At 37.3% G+C, this 16,389-nt stretch overlaps 1 pseudogene; it reads left to right on the top strand.

Moving 5' to 3' along the window:
• Window positions 1–283: 283 nt before the first annotated feature.
• LOC111719443 overlaps window positions 284–16,389 on the top strand; it is a 52,037-nt pseudogene continuing 35,931 nt past the window's right edge.

Here is a 16,389-nt window from a genome sequence, read left to right as displayed (position 1 = left end):
CTCCAGAAAGCTAGCCTGGACATTACAAAAGATCATCTAGCTCAATGATAGAAGAGGAAACTGAGGCTCAAATGATAAATGAATTGCTTGAGGTCATATAAGTGGCAAATATCAGAACCTTGGTTCTCTGTTTCTAATGCCAGTCCCTTCTTTCACTTCAGGGCATCTGAGTTTCTGAATCTGGATCCCTTTATAGCAGTAATCCCCTGAGCAGGCTCATATTCTGGGCTAGTCTAAGTCACTTCTGCCTCAGTGTCATAAAAGGGAGAAGGCAAGGGTCAACATGTGTAGAAGGACAGTGGGCCTGGGAGGATTTACAGGTATGTTTGACAGGCAGGTAAGGAAAACAAATGGACATTTCAAAGACAAGCTCATCTTTGCCTTCCTCAGTTATTAATGTACAGTTCACCTATTTGAACTTTAGATTCCTTATCTATAAAATGAGAATAATAATAATAAAAACATTACATATTACAATATATAGTATAATAATAGTAAAAATACTGTGATATTACTGCTACCACAGTAGCAACCTCATTGGGTTTTTGTGAGTTCCAAGTAATATAGGTACAGAACTTTTAAAATCTTAAAAGTCCTCTAAAAATGTCATGGGTCCATAAATTTAGACTGGAGTGGGCCTTAGAGGCCTTAGAGGCCATCTAGTTTATCTAGAATTTTATAGATCAGGAAACAGGCTCAGAGAGGTTAGATGACTTGCTCAATGTCATACAGTAAGGGACAGAGGCACTTTTCACAGGTATAGACATAATAGTAGTAACTGACAAAGCTTGGATTTGAAGTTCGGTTCTCTGCTTCTAAATCCAGTGGTTCCATTGTGCATGAACACACACACACACACACACACACACACATGCACACATGTACACTTTTCCTCTTTAACCCATTCCTGATGAGAGTAATGTTCCAGTTTTACTTGCCTTACCTCCACTGGCTTCTTCTGTATCAATTTTTCCACTTATGCCTTATTTGTAAGAGATAATTATTGCTTTTTATCTCTCTCTACAATTTTATTTTCTTAGATTCATCCCATTATACCTTGCTTAATCCAGGACTTTCAAACTATCCAAATAATCATGACAATTATAATAGTTCTGCTCTCTGAAGTAAACAATTTGGCCTTAATGAATCCCTTATAATTGAGTTTTAATAGTTATATTTCTCTTGAATTCTATATGTTGAACCTTTCCTTTAAGTTCTATTTTTTTTCCCACAAAAACCTGAAAGTCTTTCAGTTTATTAAATATCCATTTTTTTTCCATTTAGAATGATTATACTTAACTTTGTTGGGTAAGTTACCCTTGATCATAACCTTAGCTCTTTTGCTCTGGAAATACAGTATTCCAATATCTATAGTCATTCAGTGTAGTAGCTGCTAGATCTTGTGTAATTGTCATTGTAGTTCCATGATGTTTAAATAGTGTTTTTTCTAGTTGCTTCCAATATTTTGTCCTTAACCTGGGAGTTTTGAAATTTGGCTATGCTATCCCTCTAAATTTTCCTCCTGGAATATCTTTCAGGTGGTGAATGGTAGATGTTTTCTATTTCTGCTTTGTTTTCTTGGTCTAGAACTTTAGGGTAATTTCTTTTTGATAATTTCTTGTAATATCTTTTTTTTCCTTTTTAAAAAAATAATAACTTTTTGTTTTCAAAATACATACAAAGATGATAGTTTTCAATATTCATTCTTGCAAAACCTTTTGTTCTAATTTTTTCCCCTCTATTCCCCTCATCCACCTCTTCTAGACAGCAAGTAATTCAACATATATATTAAGCGTGTAATTTTTCTATACATATACATTTATCATGCTGCACATTTCTTGTAATATCTTCTAATATCAAAATTCTTTTTTTTAATTGTAATTTTCAGGTAGTCTGACTATTCTTATATTATTTCTCAATCTTCAGATAAGGTTTTTTTTTTTTTCCCTAATGGGATGCTTCATTTTCTCTTCTTTTTTTTTCATTCATTTCATTTTGTTTTTATAATTTCTTCATATCTTAGGATGCTATTAGCTTCCCTTTTCCCAATTCCACTTTTCAAAGAATTATTTTCTTAAGTTTTTGATTGTCTATTTCAAGTTGATTGATGTTCTTTTCACAGTTTTCTTGGATTTCTTTTTTACCCTCTAATTTTTCCTCAGTCTCTCTTATTTTTAAGTTTTTCCAAGAAGTCTTTTTGTGCTTGGTACTGCTTAATGATTCTCGTTGATAAAGGAGTGATCTTTTCTAGTTCCATTATCTTCCTCTGAATATGAAACCAGATCTTTTCTATGTTCATTATAATTATCTATGGTTGAACTCTTTCTCCTTTGTTTACTCATTTTTTTTTCATTTATTTGTTCATTCATTCATTCATTCATTTGGTAACTATTAGTGCAATCATATTGTAGTAATGAAGTATGGGGATTGATGCCCCAAGTTGCAGGTACATCTTACTCTTATTTTCTGAGGTCTATCTCAGGACCCAACTGGGTTCTCCTTTCTACTCCACAGCCATGGCTAGGGCTCCCAGCCACATTGTCCCACAACTAATCTTACTCCTTGTAGTCCCTCTAGTGTCTGCAAACTTCAGCTGTCCTCTCTGTCCTAGAACTGAAACCAGGGATTCTTCTCTTCTGCAAGTGCCTACAGCCAAAAGGTCCCTGCCCCTTGCTACTGCACTCACCAGGTGTGTTCCAGCTCCTTCTACCTGCAACCAAAGTCCAGATCACATCTGGTTGGCACAGCTGTACTTAGTGTTCCTCAACATGGAAGGTCCTTCAGTCTTCGCATACTCAGGGGACAGACTTCCACACTAAAAAAGTGAAAGTTTTTAAGGCTGAGGCTGCCTCTTAATTCCAGCTCTCCCAGGGCTCATTTATTGATTCTGCAGATTTGGCCTAAATATGTTTGCACTCTGCCCGGTGGGGTCAGGAGTTTCCTAGGGTCTTCTCAAGTTGCTTTAGGGGGACAATTGCTTTACTCATGGTTATTTCTGCTGCATTGAGGGCACATTTTGTCTCTCTTTGTGGAGGAAATTTGGAGAACCTAAAGCTTTCTGGCCTACTCTGCCATCTTCCCCAAATCCTTTCTGTTATAATATATTTTAGGAAGATTTTCATACAAAACAGCTAATATTTTTTTCTTCTGGAAGTTAACAAGGATAAACTCAGTTTTCTGAAAGATTCAGCTATCTTAAACAATTCTACTGGGATTACTGCAAGAGAGAAGTATGGCACTGAAATCTCTTTTGCAACAAACAAATAAAAACAAAACAAGATCACTCTCAACAGTGATTATCATTTATGTTTTTAGTCAGGATCTTTAGAGCGCACTGTGGATGGAAACCTGACCTGGAAAATACCATTACTCGTATGTCACACAAAGGGCCAGCTCAGGTGTCCCCAAGAATCTGGCAGAGGAAATGGAAAAATGGTGAGCCACTTCCCAGGTACCATCCTCCAAGGAAGGCTGTGGGTTCCCCAGAGCCTTCTCGTGTTTCCTCAGACTTCTGGCTGCTCTCATTGCAGGCCAGGGACTGGGTACAGTGATTGGAATGTTAATAAGGTTTATAAATAGGCACTGGACTGTGGAGTGGCTGCTGGGACTGAATCAGGAGACTGGTGGACACTTGTCATTCTGGTCAGTCCTAGCTTCAGCAAAGTGAGAAGGTGCTGGTTTGAAGGGAGGGAAAAAAGGACTGGGTTGATTTGATGAATGGGCAGCCTTTTATCCAGAGGCTTGTGCCCCCAAAATGCAGATACTATTAGATTCCCCCATTTGCAAAAGAGATTGGGAGATTACATGATCTCCACTTCCATTGATTGAAATGACTAACAGTCCTTCAAGTCTAACTCGAATCCAGTGCAGTTCATTAAATCCTTATTAGGTGTCTACTTTGTGCAGGGTACCTTTCCAATATGAGGGGTATGAAGACAAAAGTGAAAAAAAAAAGGCTTCCCTCATGTAGCTTGCAATCTAGGGTAGATACAACATGTCAAGAGATAATTAAATACAAGATGCTTTGAAAAGAGGGGACAGGAAGAATAGGAGTTTAGCTTCTCATAGGGAGGGAAACAGTATTTGAATTGTGCTTTGAAGAAAGCAAAGAAGTTTTTTTAATTGACACATTTGTCCTTAAAAGGTAATCATTTCAGTTCTATCCTCTTCAGAATGAAGCCTCCTTTGTGCTAAGAACAATTCTGTACAACCAGTGATTGTGGGACATTTTCTGGTAGTATAGACACGGTACTGTCTTAGGAATAGAAGCTTAAAGTACAAAGCTAATATTATCTCTTCTCTTGGACTGTCATTTGGCTTTTCCATGACTCTGAGTTTACCTTCTTTTTCATGATCCTTTCACATTGAAAAACAGGAGAGCAATTCCTAATTAAAATCGAGAAGAGTTGGATCACTGCATAGCTCCATTATCTTATCAATACTAGAGGGATCTTGGTGGGGCAATTCATAGAGTAGTTAGCACAGTCAGTACTCGGCACATTGTAGGTGCTTCATAATATGTTTTATGTTTTATATATATATATATGTTATATAATACAATATGTAGGTGCTTTATATATGTGTTCACCCCCCTTCTAACCTGTAAAAACTCATGTTTCCAAACATGTATGGGAGACACAGAGAGATGGGATATAAAGCCTGAAGTGCTGCATGGAATAGGTTTGTTTGGCTGGGAGACAGAGTTCATGAAGCAGGAACAATATGAAATGTCTGGAGAGATAGACTAGAGTCAGACTGTGAAATGCTTCCAATGTCAAGAAGGATCTGTGTTTTACCCTAGAGGAAAAGGGAAACACTGAAGAATTTTGAGCACGGAGTGACATAGCGACACCTGTGTTTTAAGAAGATTAATTTGATAGCTGTGTAGAGGATAGATGAGGTGAGGAGCAGTGTGGTGCAAAGGAAATAATTAGGAAACTTTTGCCATTGTCCACTCAAGAGGGAATGAGGTCCTGAATTAGGATGAAGGTTGTTTGAATGTAAGAGAGATTCCAGAGACACAATCATCAGAACTTGAACACTGATTAGGTACAGACAGGATTAGAGCAGGAAAAGTAAAGGATGAGTCTAAGGTGGTGAACTTGGATGATTAGAAGGGGGTTGTATCTTTCCTGACTGTTCTTCTCTTTTTTGTGGACACCTAAGAAGTAGAAAGAGTACCAAAAGCCCTGGCTCTACTGATGTGACTTCTGTCATTTGGGGCAGGCCAATTTGGGCTTCATTTTTCTGGGATTGGTTGGACTTATGCCTCAGTCCATTACTAGTTGTGTGACACTGGCCTAATCACTTACTTGTTGCCTGTCTCAGTTTCCTCATCTGTAAAATATAGATAATAATGGCATTTATCTCCCAGGATTATTGTGAGGATCAAATTAAATGATATTTATAAAGTGCTTGGCAAACTTTAGAGCATCATGAAAATTCTAGATGATGATGATGATGATGATGATATTTAATTCTTGAAGATTTGGTTTAGGACCTGTGAGTTCATTGACACAGTGGATACTCAGATGAGCAAACTCCTTTTACCGAGGTAGGTCAACAAGTTTTTTGCAACCTAAGAGACTTAGGGAGTTTGTGTAGTTCATGGTGTGACTAAGGGATTTGTCCAGGGTCACACGGACACTGCATTTGGAAGCTGACCTTGATTCCAGGTTTTCCAACCTTTAAGGTAGATATTCTATCCCCCATACTACTCTATTCACTATAGTATTATTGACATTCTATCTTTGGCTACTTTCACTTAAAAAACACTCATGCTTCTATAATACTTTAAAGTTTATAAAAGCACTTTTCTTGCAACAATCCCCAAAATAACCAGTGCAGTTATTGTCCCCATTCCTCCTCCCCACCTCAATCAAGTATTTCCATTAAGTGAGTGAGATCTTTGGGCCGATTCTTGATATTTGGAAGCTTTTCTTTGACCCTAGATCTCCCCTTTACTGTTCAGAGAAACTGAGAAATTGAGGCTTTCCCAGATTGTGACTTGTCCAAGTTTAGAGAGATCAGGTGGCAGAGCTGGGATTTGAACATCCTCTTTTTTCTTCCTAATCAGATGCACTCAGAGTTTCTGCAGCTCTCATAACATGGGATGGTTAGGATCTTAGAAGCGGATTGTGTTCAGTGGGCCAAAGTCAGTTCAAGAAACATGATCCACGGTCTTTCTGAAGCAAAGGTCTCGTTGCTCCTGAAAATCAGCAGCACATCTCCCAGCAAAACCCCTCAATACATTGACTGTCTTGCCTTTTTGTTTTTGTTTTTGTTTCCCCCTCAGAATTAGTGCTGGAGAGCTGGCTCTGGCACCTGTCTCCTTGTCCTTTTAAGAAGATTGGTCTTTGAGGTAGCACTCAGTACTCTCGACAGAGAAAGGCCCAGACAGAGGCTCAGCATGATGCAGACGCCTTTGGAACAAGCGGGCAGGGAGAATCTGCCCTCAACTTACTGTGGGCAGACTGTGCTTGGCTTTGCCCTTGGTGCCACAGAGGGGAGATCAAGCCCAACAAGAGCCTCCAAATATTCAGAATCAGCCCAAGAATCTCATTCATTTGAAGGAAACCCACTTAATGGATTTCTAATTTTTTTTTCTGGACTTGTCTAATTGTCCCAGCTTTCTTTACCACACAGCTCAGATGTTTATATCTTACACAGGCATTGGATCCTAATCTAACATAGAATGCTGCCTTGTGCATAGGATGCTAGATTTAAAACATCAAAAAAACCATATTAGGGCCTCAGCCTGCTGGGCCATCTCATAAACTCAAGATATCCCAACATATAATATGTTGAAAAAAAAGTCCCTGAGTGAATGTCAATCCATTTATATACTTCAGAGCAAAGATTTTTACCCTGGGAGGTCTTGACCTCTAAAAAAACATATTTTTATAATTATTTCATTAGAATTGATATGACTATTTCTATCCCCAATAACTACAAACCCTAAAATAATAGTAATAATATTAGTTAGAAGTTATATGTTTTAAAGTCTGAAAAGTGGTTCTATAAATATTATCTCATTTTAATCCTTTGTAATATGATATATTTATTTTTATGTATTTGTAAACATTTCAAGAGGGAACATAGGTTTCACCAGACTGATAAAGGGACATGATTTACAAAAAAGGAGTTAGGAACTACTGCTTTAGAGTCTGGAGAGACTGGTCTGAGAAGTATTGAGTTAAATAAGAAATTTAGGCCATACTACCACGTAGAGATCAATATCTTATAACATATGCCAAGATAAGGTTAAAATGGGGACATTATAAAGAGTCATATCATAAGCAAATCAAGGGATCAGGGAAAACTTTACTGTCAGATCTTTGGATAAGGGAAGAATTTGTGACCAAACAAGAGACAGAGCACATTATGAGATGTAAAATGGATAAGTTTGATTATATTACATTCTAATTACATTGTTCAAACTTTTTGCACAAACAAAACCAATGCAGCCAAGATTAGAAAGAAAGCAAGAAACTAGGGGAAAATTTACAATAAGTTTCTCTGATGGAGACTTTATTTCTCAAATATATAATGAACTGAGTCACAAATTATGACACTATGAATTATTCTCCTAATGATAAGTGGTCAATGAATCTGAACAGGTAGTTTTCAGAAGAAGAAATAAAAGTTATCTATAGTTATATGAAAAAATTATCTAAATTACTATTAGAAAAATATAAATTAAAACAAGTCTGAGGTACTACCTCACACCTATCAGTTTGGCCAATATGACAGAAAAGAAAGATGACAAATATTGGAGGGAATTTGAAAAAATTGGGACATTAATGGAGCTGCGAACTGATCCAACCATTCTGGAGAACAATTTGGAAGTATGCTCCCAAAACTATAAAACTGTATATTCCCTTTAACTTAGCAATACCACTACTAGGTTTATATCCCAAAGAGGTCAAAATATTTATAGCAGCTTTTTTGTGGTGGCAAAAAACTTGGAAATTGAAGGGATGCTCCTCAATTGGGGAATGGCTGGGCAATTTGTGGTATATGATTGTGATGGAATATTACTGTGCCATAAGAAATAATGGTTTAAGAAAAACTTGGAAAGACATATATAAACTGATGCAAAGTGAAGCAAACAGAACCAGGACAATATCGTACACAGAACAGTAATATTACATAATGATCAATTGTAAATGACTTAGCGCTTCTGAACCATACAAAGATCCAAGACTCTTCTGAAGGATTAGGACAATATTGTACACAGAACAGTAATATTATACAGTGATCAACTGTAAATGACTTAGCTCTTCTGAACCATACAAAGATCCAAGACTCTTCTGAAGGATTAGTGGTGAAAAATCCTATCCATCTCTTGAAAAAGAAATAATGGAGTCTGAATGAAGATCAAAGCATACTTTTTAAACTTTCTTTTTCTTTTTTTTTGTCTTTGCTTTCTTTTGCAACATGACTAATATGGAAATACATTTTTCACATGTATAATCTATATCAAATTGCTTGCCTTCCCAAGGAGTGAGGAGCAGAGAAAGAAAGGAAGAGAACTTGGAACTCAAAATTTTAAAAACAAAAGTTAACTTTATTTTTACATGTAATTTAGAAAAAAAATTAAGAGAGATTAAAAAAGAAAAAAAAAAAGAAAATCAGGTCACAGTTGTACTTTGGCACCTTTGTTCTTAGTGGGAGCCTATTGTACAGGGGAAATTTCCCAGAAGCCCAGCAAGACCTTAAAGAACAAATGCTTCATTTCTAAGGGAACAGGCCCAAAGTCAGTAATAGACTGAGTAAAATTCTCTTCTCATTTCCCTTTCTCCTTTTGTCTCCTCTGGTAATGATTATGCTCAAAAATACAAAAGCAGGGATGTAGAACACTTTCTTTCCCTGCTAATCACCCTCCTAGAGTCCATGGAAACCACAAAGAGAACTCCCTTTACCACTATATTGAAATAGTGCATGTATCTGTACTTCAGCATTGAGATTTGAATTTCAACAATTCAGGCCTTAGAATGAGTAAGTGTAGCTAACTGAACATCTACTTTTAGCCAAATCTGACTACTTACTGCTCCATGAATCTGCGCTGTAACTCTCTTTTCTCTCCACCTGGAATATCTTTATCCCTCACTTTCGGATAAAATTTTGTTCATCCTTTAAAGATAAATTTTTAAATGCCACCTCTTTGGGGAAGCCCTCCCTGATTCTTCTTGTTCTGCTGTCCCTCTACCTAGAATAGATCTTTCTCTGTACTCCTAGAGTTTTTAATCTGGCATTTACCACAGATGACTTTGTCCTTCAATGATTTGTTTGTGTGTCTTGTACTGCTTCCAAGATGGTACACCATAAATACTTTGAAAGCAAGGGCCCATCTTATATTTCTCTTGGATACTCCATTCCTTGCAGTGCCTAGAACAGTATAATGAGCACAATAGGTCATAGGATTATAAATCTAAAATGGGTAAGAAACTTAGGGCCATGTAATCTGACCTTTTCATTCTATAGATGAGGAGACAAATATTTTTTTTTTTTTTTTTTTTTTTTTTATGCATGCTAGTTTATTACTTAAATTCACAATTGAACTTCAGATTTTCTGGAAGGGAGAAATGGTCTGAATTCACCTCCAATTTGAACTGGAAAATCTTTTATTTCATGCTAAATTTTCTTTCTCATATGAAAGTAAAAGTTCTTTTTTATGGCTAGTCTCTCATTTTGTGCCTATGATTCCTTTTTTTTTTTTTTTAATAGCCTTTAATTTACAGGATATATAAATGGGTAACTTTACAGCATTAACAATTGCCAAACCTCTTGTTCCAATTTTTCACCTCTTACCCCCACCCTCCCTAAATGGCAGGATGACCAGTAGATGTTAAATATATTAAAATATAACTTAGATACAATAAGCATACATGACCAAAACATTATTTTGCTATACAAAAAGAATCAGACTCTGAATTATTGTACAATTAGCTTGTGAAGGAAATCAAAGATGCAGGTGTGCATAAATATAGGGACTGGGAATTCAATGTAATGGTTTTTAGTCATCTCCCCAGAGTTCTTTTTCTGGGTATAGTTAGTTCAGTTCATTACTGCTCCATTAGAAATGATTTGGTTGATCTTGTTGCTGAGGATGGCCTGATCCATCAGGACTAGTCATCATCTAGTATTGTTGTTGAAGTATATAATGATCTCCTGGTCCTGCTCATTTCACTCAGCATCAGTTCGTGTAAGTCTCTCCAGGCCTTTCTGAAATCATCCTGTTGGTCATTTCTTACAGAACAGCAATATTCCATAATTTTCATATACCACAATTTATTCAGCCATTCTCCAACTGATGGACATCCATTCAGTTTCCAGTTTCTAGCCACTACAAAAAGGGCTGCCACAAACATTCGTGCACATACAGGTCCCTTTCCCTTCTTTATAATCTCTTTGGGATATAATCCCAGTAGTAACACTGCTGGATCAAAGGGTATGCACAGTTTGATAACTTTTTGAGTATAGTTCCAAACTACTGAGGAGACAAATATTTAATAACAATCAGTCACCCAGCTTATAAATGCCAAAGAATTTCACCTTTAGCACTCTGCTCATTATACTGGAGCTCAAAAACACTTTATTGAAATGAATAGATTTCTAAGTCCATGTATCTGGTCCTTGGTTTCCATAAGATAGGTATTAGGAGTATATTAACTCAAGAATATTTCTTAAGCTGTGCAATTTCTAATATCAGAGATCTTCCATACTCCTTCAAGGGTTTCTAAGGGTCTTATAGTAGCTTTCTGTCTCTCCCTTGCCTTCCAGAAGTGCTACCCTTGGGAAGTGATTCAGGCTGGCAAACTTATTTTGGTGGTTGTTTCTATCTTCAGGATGAATCATAGCAGAGAAATTAGTAATGAAAATGCTGGGCCTGTCTGGTCATAATTAGTACCAGCTGGCAAGTGTGACTCAGGCTAGAAGAGTAGGTGGTTGGGAGAATAGCATGGTGGAGGGTGGAGGGGGATCGAATCCAACTTATTGGGATGTTTATTAGTGAAACTCACCTATCTAAACCTTCAACTGAAGAGTTCACACTATGTCTCCCACTTTGTCATTTTTAAAATCTACTTTTCATCCCTAGCTTCAGCACAGTATCTGGCATATAATAGATACTTAATAAATGTTCATTGTCTTTGCCAGGTAAGGGGAATACTTTTCTTTATATTCCTTAGGCTGGAACTACTTATTCATTGGATACTAGTCCAGGCTCACTTCCTCGTGCCTTAGCCATGACAAAGTAAACTCATAGGAAATAGATTTCCTATGGGAAGAGACCTTGGGGTTCAGATAATCCAGCCCCTTTACTTTAGAGATGACCAAACAAACCCAGAGATATGCTTTACCTGAAGTCCTGCACAAGATTGTTATTAGAATCCAGATTCTCTCACTCCAAACCCAGGAAACTTCCTACTAATTGGACCCACCTCCAACTTTGTCTATTCTTGGGAGAAGCATACATTAGTGGTTTACATAAAGATAGGTCTACAAGTAATTAAAAGTATGCCAAATAATAGGGGACAAGGAATGGACTCCCAGATAAAAAACATTTTCCTCTACCAATCCAGGATGATACCTTTTTTTTTTTTTTTTTGGTGATTTGAGAATTGTTCAAATCATGGAAAGGTTGAATAGTTTTCCCTACAGTGTCATTACTGATATGTCAGAAGGAAGTCTCACTGGCTTCTGAAGTTGGCTTTCCATCTGCTTTGTCATGTTATCAAATGCTAATTCAATTAAAATTAATTTGCTATTTACTGAGCACCTGCTACATGCCATGTGCTGTTCCAGGTGCTGAGAATGTAATGATAAAAGTGAAACAATCCTTGCCCTCAAGTAGCTTATATTCTACCGGTGGTGGTGGTGGTGGTAGCATATTCAAAGAGGGAAAAAACCTAGTCATGTTGGGTTTGAGCTGTTTGTGGGTCATTAAGGGAAGTATATTCAGAGGACAGTTGGAACTATGAAGGGGTTGTGGGTGTAGATATTGACATGAGAGTCAACTGTATAGAAGTAGTAATTAAAACCATGGGAAATGATGAGATCACTGAAAAAGAGTGAAGTTCAATGACCTAAGATAGATCCTAAAGGACTACTCACTTAAAAAGTTCCTTCTAAATCATAAGGCTCATTTTCATGATAAGTCCAGTAGCTAAATGGCATAGTGGACAGGGTGCTGACCATGGATTAGGGAGAATCTGAGTTCATTTCTAGCATCAGATACTTATTAACTATGTGATCCTGGACAAGTTACATAACTCCAATTGCCTCACAAAAGGAAAGAAATATCACAGGAGCCTAATTCTATCACCACAGAAGGACTCATAGGAATGTAATGGGTTGGTTGGAATATTGTGGATAAGGAGATGATATTGCATCAGTAAGATTGTTACAGTTTTGTGGGAAGGACTTTCATTAGCCCAAACTTTAATTGCAAGAATGACTGAGAATAAATGTTTTGCATCATTTTTAAGGTAAGTTATGGGTAGTGTTCCATTTGAGCTGGGAAAGTATAAGTGATAAAGTTTTGTTTCTTATTCCAGTTCAGTGTTACATATCTGAATTGGCCAGACCAGACATAGTCTGGAAATGTGTATAAAGACTAGGCCTGGATTAGATAAGAAAACTTTTTGATTGAATTATTCAATCAGAAATTTGTATGAACAGGCCTGCACACTTCCTTGAATCAATCAGAACCATTATGTAAGAGATTGGATCCTACCTTTAGCAGCTTTTAAAAAAGGAAAAAGCTATTTCAGAATGTTGGGGCGGGGGGAAGGTCTGGGATTCTGAGAATCTAGATTCTAGAGGTTGGAGCAAGAACGAAGAAAAGGGAAGACTGAGCTATGGCAGAAAAATAGGTATTGGGGAAAGCCATTGGTTCCATAGGTATATAGAGAGACAGAGCCACTTCAGAGAGGAGAGCTTAGGCTTAGGGAAGTCCCAAGAAAATGTCAACCCTTTCTCCACCTTATTCTCCTGATGTTAGGCTGTCCACCAACTCTATGATATAATCCATTGTTTCTTTATCCAAATGTTTCCAGGATACTGAATTTGGCTTCAATCACAAAGATGCTAGGGGTTAACTAAAGATAGCTGTAAATATAAGGCTAGTCAGAAAGCCCATTCTCTGTTTAGAAATGAGGAATTTTCCTAACTGAAAGTGCCATTGTGGCTGAACTCAGAACTTTTCATTTAAAATAACCTCAAAGAGGAGGAAACCAAGTGGACCTTAGAAACTTTTTTATTGCCCAAAGCTTAAAATGAATTATTTATTGTAATATTATAATTGTAATATTTATTATGATAGGGTGTTGCAAAAGTCTAACATTAATAACTATTACTCGGGAAAAATTCCTCTGCTGTTCTACTAAAGGTACTCTCTGCTCTGGACCCAGGTATAAATTCTAAATTAGATTCAATACATGGGGGTGGGGAGGGAGGGCACTAGTAGTTGGGGAGATCAGGAAAGTTTTTGTGTGGCAGATGGTATGTGAGTTATGTCTTACAGAAAGAGAGAACACCATGTAGGGTGAGAGAACTGAATACTTATAAGAGGACCAGACTTGTTTTTATTCATATTCTTCCATCCCTCTTTCCTGCCACTCCCTTTCCCTCCCCTCCATCTCCACCTCCACCATGCCTTAGGGAAAATTTGTAGAAGGCTTAATTTTTACTCATATCTAAGGTCTCTCCAAGGAGAGGGAAATACAATATGAATTAGGGACAGGGATTGATTTTCTAGACACCAAGAAAATGGCTAAATACTTGCATATTGCATATTGAAGGAAAGATGAAATGGGATGTAGTAACTTAACTCATAACTACTGTTATATTTTCTAGGGAGGTTGATGCTGAAACCTCATCATAAAGCAGTTTGTGGGATTTTTTGAATAGGCTTTGCACTGTCCCTTTAGTGTCCAAAGCTTGGCTTCTCCATTTGTAGAGACATCCTCTGCTCATCTTCATCTGCAGGACCCAGGACCTCAGTCCATCTCAAACTCACAGTATCTGCTCTATGCTTGGACAAGTCCATTCTAATTCTGGCCTCCTTCCAAGGCTTGAATGTACTCCTTTTGTGTTTCTGATTCATGGTGTTCTCTTTCTTTAAGTCATAATTCAAATACCGTTTGCCACGCAAAGCCTTTCTTGATCTTCCCAACTACTAGTGCCCTTCCTCCCAAAGTACTTTACATTTAATGACTGTTTATCTGTTTGAATTCATAAATTTTACATTGATGTTGTGTATATTTTTGTATGTAGCTAGTGTTTTCCTCTTTAGCATCTAAAGTCCTTGCTAGTAGGGATGATATCATTCTTTATACTTTTATCTAAGGACTCAACACAGTTCCTGTCATATAGTAGGCACTTGCTTTTTAACAGATTGATTTTGAGTTACTTATTCTGTTGTCCTTCAAAAGAAGGGCTATCAGATTAGAAACATATTTATTTGTCCCCCTAAATACTGGTAGTTGCTGTTAAGTAGTACAGTGGAAAAAGTGTCAGACATGAAGTCAAAAACATTCATCTTCCTGAGTTCAAATCTGGCTTTACAAACTAGTAAACTGAGCAAATCTGATCCTATTTACCTCAGTTCCTTGTTTGTAAAATGAACTGGAGAAGAAATGGTGAGTTACTCCAGCATCTTTGCCAAAAAAATTCCAAATTGTGACAAAGAGTCGGGCATAATTAACAGCAAAATATTTCTGTCCTAGAGCAAAGTTTATTTTTTTTTTTATTTTTAGGTTCAAAAGCAAACGATCACTACCTTCTTTGGTCACTGTCCCTTAAAGAGTTGAAAATACCCAAAACTTGCACCTTCAGGCTTCACTTCTTATCAAGTGCTTGTTATACAAAAGATTATTACAAATAGGAAATAGAGACTAAACTATTTAAGCAGATAGCAAGTCATAATTGAAGTTCTATAGATTAGAAAGTTTCAGAAAATATAAATGAGTGAATTTTTTCATTGGAAGTGAGCTATTTCAGCTCATTCAAGAGAAAAAAAAAACCCAATCTCACTCAAATGGAATTTCCTCCAAGGAGTCTCTAGGGAGGCTAGCTGGAAATAGGGACATGTGAGAATCCAGCTTCTCCTACATTCATGCTTCATCTAAAGTCTCTTCTTTCTCTCCATAAGAGTCTTCTTGAAGAGAGTCTGCAAGCAGCTCTCTTGAAGAAGGAGTGAAGAATTTTCCTCCTCTCCAAAATTTTTGCACCAGTTTCACCCTTCATGGTCATACAGACTCTCCATCAGTCTAGGATCACGTTCCTCAGGCAGCATGCAACCTATCAGCTTAGGTAGGAATTGTGTTATAAAATAAGATCTACTGAAAGAGACCCTACTTACCACCAAAGGAAGAGAAACCAGAGATGGACTCACTCCTTTTTTTAAAGTTCATTTGAATTATCATCTTTCTCTGCTCCATGACCAATAAGAGGACACTCACAGGGCACAAAGTACAGGATTGCCATCTTTTGAAGGCACACATAGCCAAGAATCACACTTTCTTATCCTCAGAATTCCTGAGGTTAGTGGCAGGTTAAGCCCTGTCCAATGCTTTCCCTTTGCCTCCCCCTTACAAATGGAAATCTGGACAAGTGCCTTTGGGTTTTTTCCCCCCTGAGTGGGAGGCTGTGACACAATCTAGAGATATTTCTCTGTGTAGGCTTCGTGCCTTGGGGCCTTTCTCCAGAAGGTACATAGTTTATAGGTGGTAAGCCTTCTGCTTTGAAAGAGGGGAGGTTGTTCCAAAGCCTTATCTAGATAAACTTGCAATCTATATGAAGGATGCTCTTTGTGCCCTTGCAAGTAGCTGAAGGTCTTGATAAGATTTTCAACAGTGTTTCCGTTCCACATCTCCACCAAAGTCTGGATATCAGTAGGAATGAACCTAATTGTCTAAATAAAAAAAACTAGCAGAAAGAGAAAAGGAAGACCCTAATCCCATGAGGTTCCCACATGTCTGCTTCTCAGTATTTTTCATCTGTTGTCATCAGTCATTGCTTAGACCCAGAGAAGAAAAAAATATGAGCAAGGAGACAACATGAGATGGTGAAACCTCCCTAGTTTTGGAGTCAGAAAAGTTGGATTCTAGTCCCAGCTTTGCCACTAATTGTGTGAACAAGAGTAGGTAGTAGCCATCTTCACCTCCATGAAATAAGAGGAGAAGATGCTCTTTAACGTCCTTTCCAGCTTTTGTATTATGAGTCAGAGATCTTTTTCCTGAGATGCAGGTTCTATAACACAAAAGCTAGAGGACCTCTTCCTTTTAGTTCCAGAAGGTTTTCTTTTTTTTTTTAAACTCATGGGGATCTAACTTCTTAAGGAAGAATCCTATCTATATTCAGAAACACAAGGGAGAAAGACTT

Source organism: Sarcophilus harrisii, chromosome 1, assembly GCF_902635505.1.
Source record: "Sarcophilus harrisii chromosome 1, mSarHar1.11, whole genome shotgun sequence".
In the NCBI taxonomy this organism is placed as follows: Eukaryota; Metazoa; Chordata; class Mammalia; order Dasyuromorphia; family Dasyuridae; genus Sarcophilus; species Sarcophilus harrisii.
Note: the sequence above shows the minus strand (reverse complement) of the source record. Positions and strands in the feature narration are given on the sequence as shown.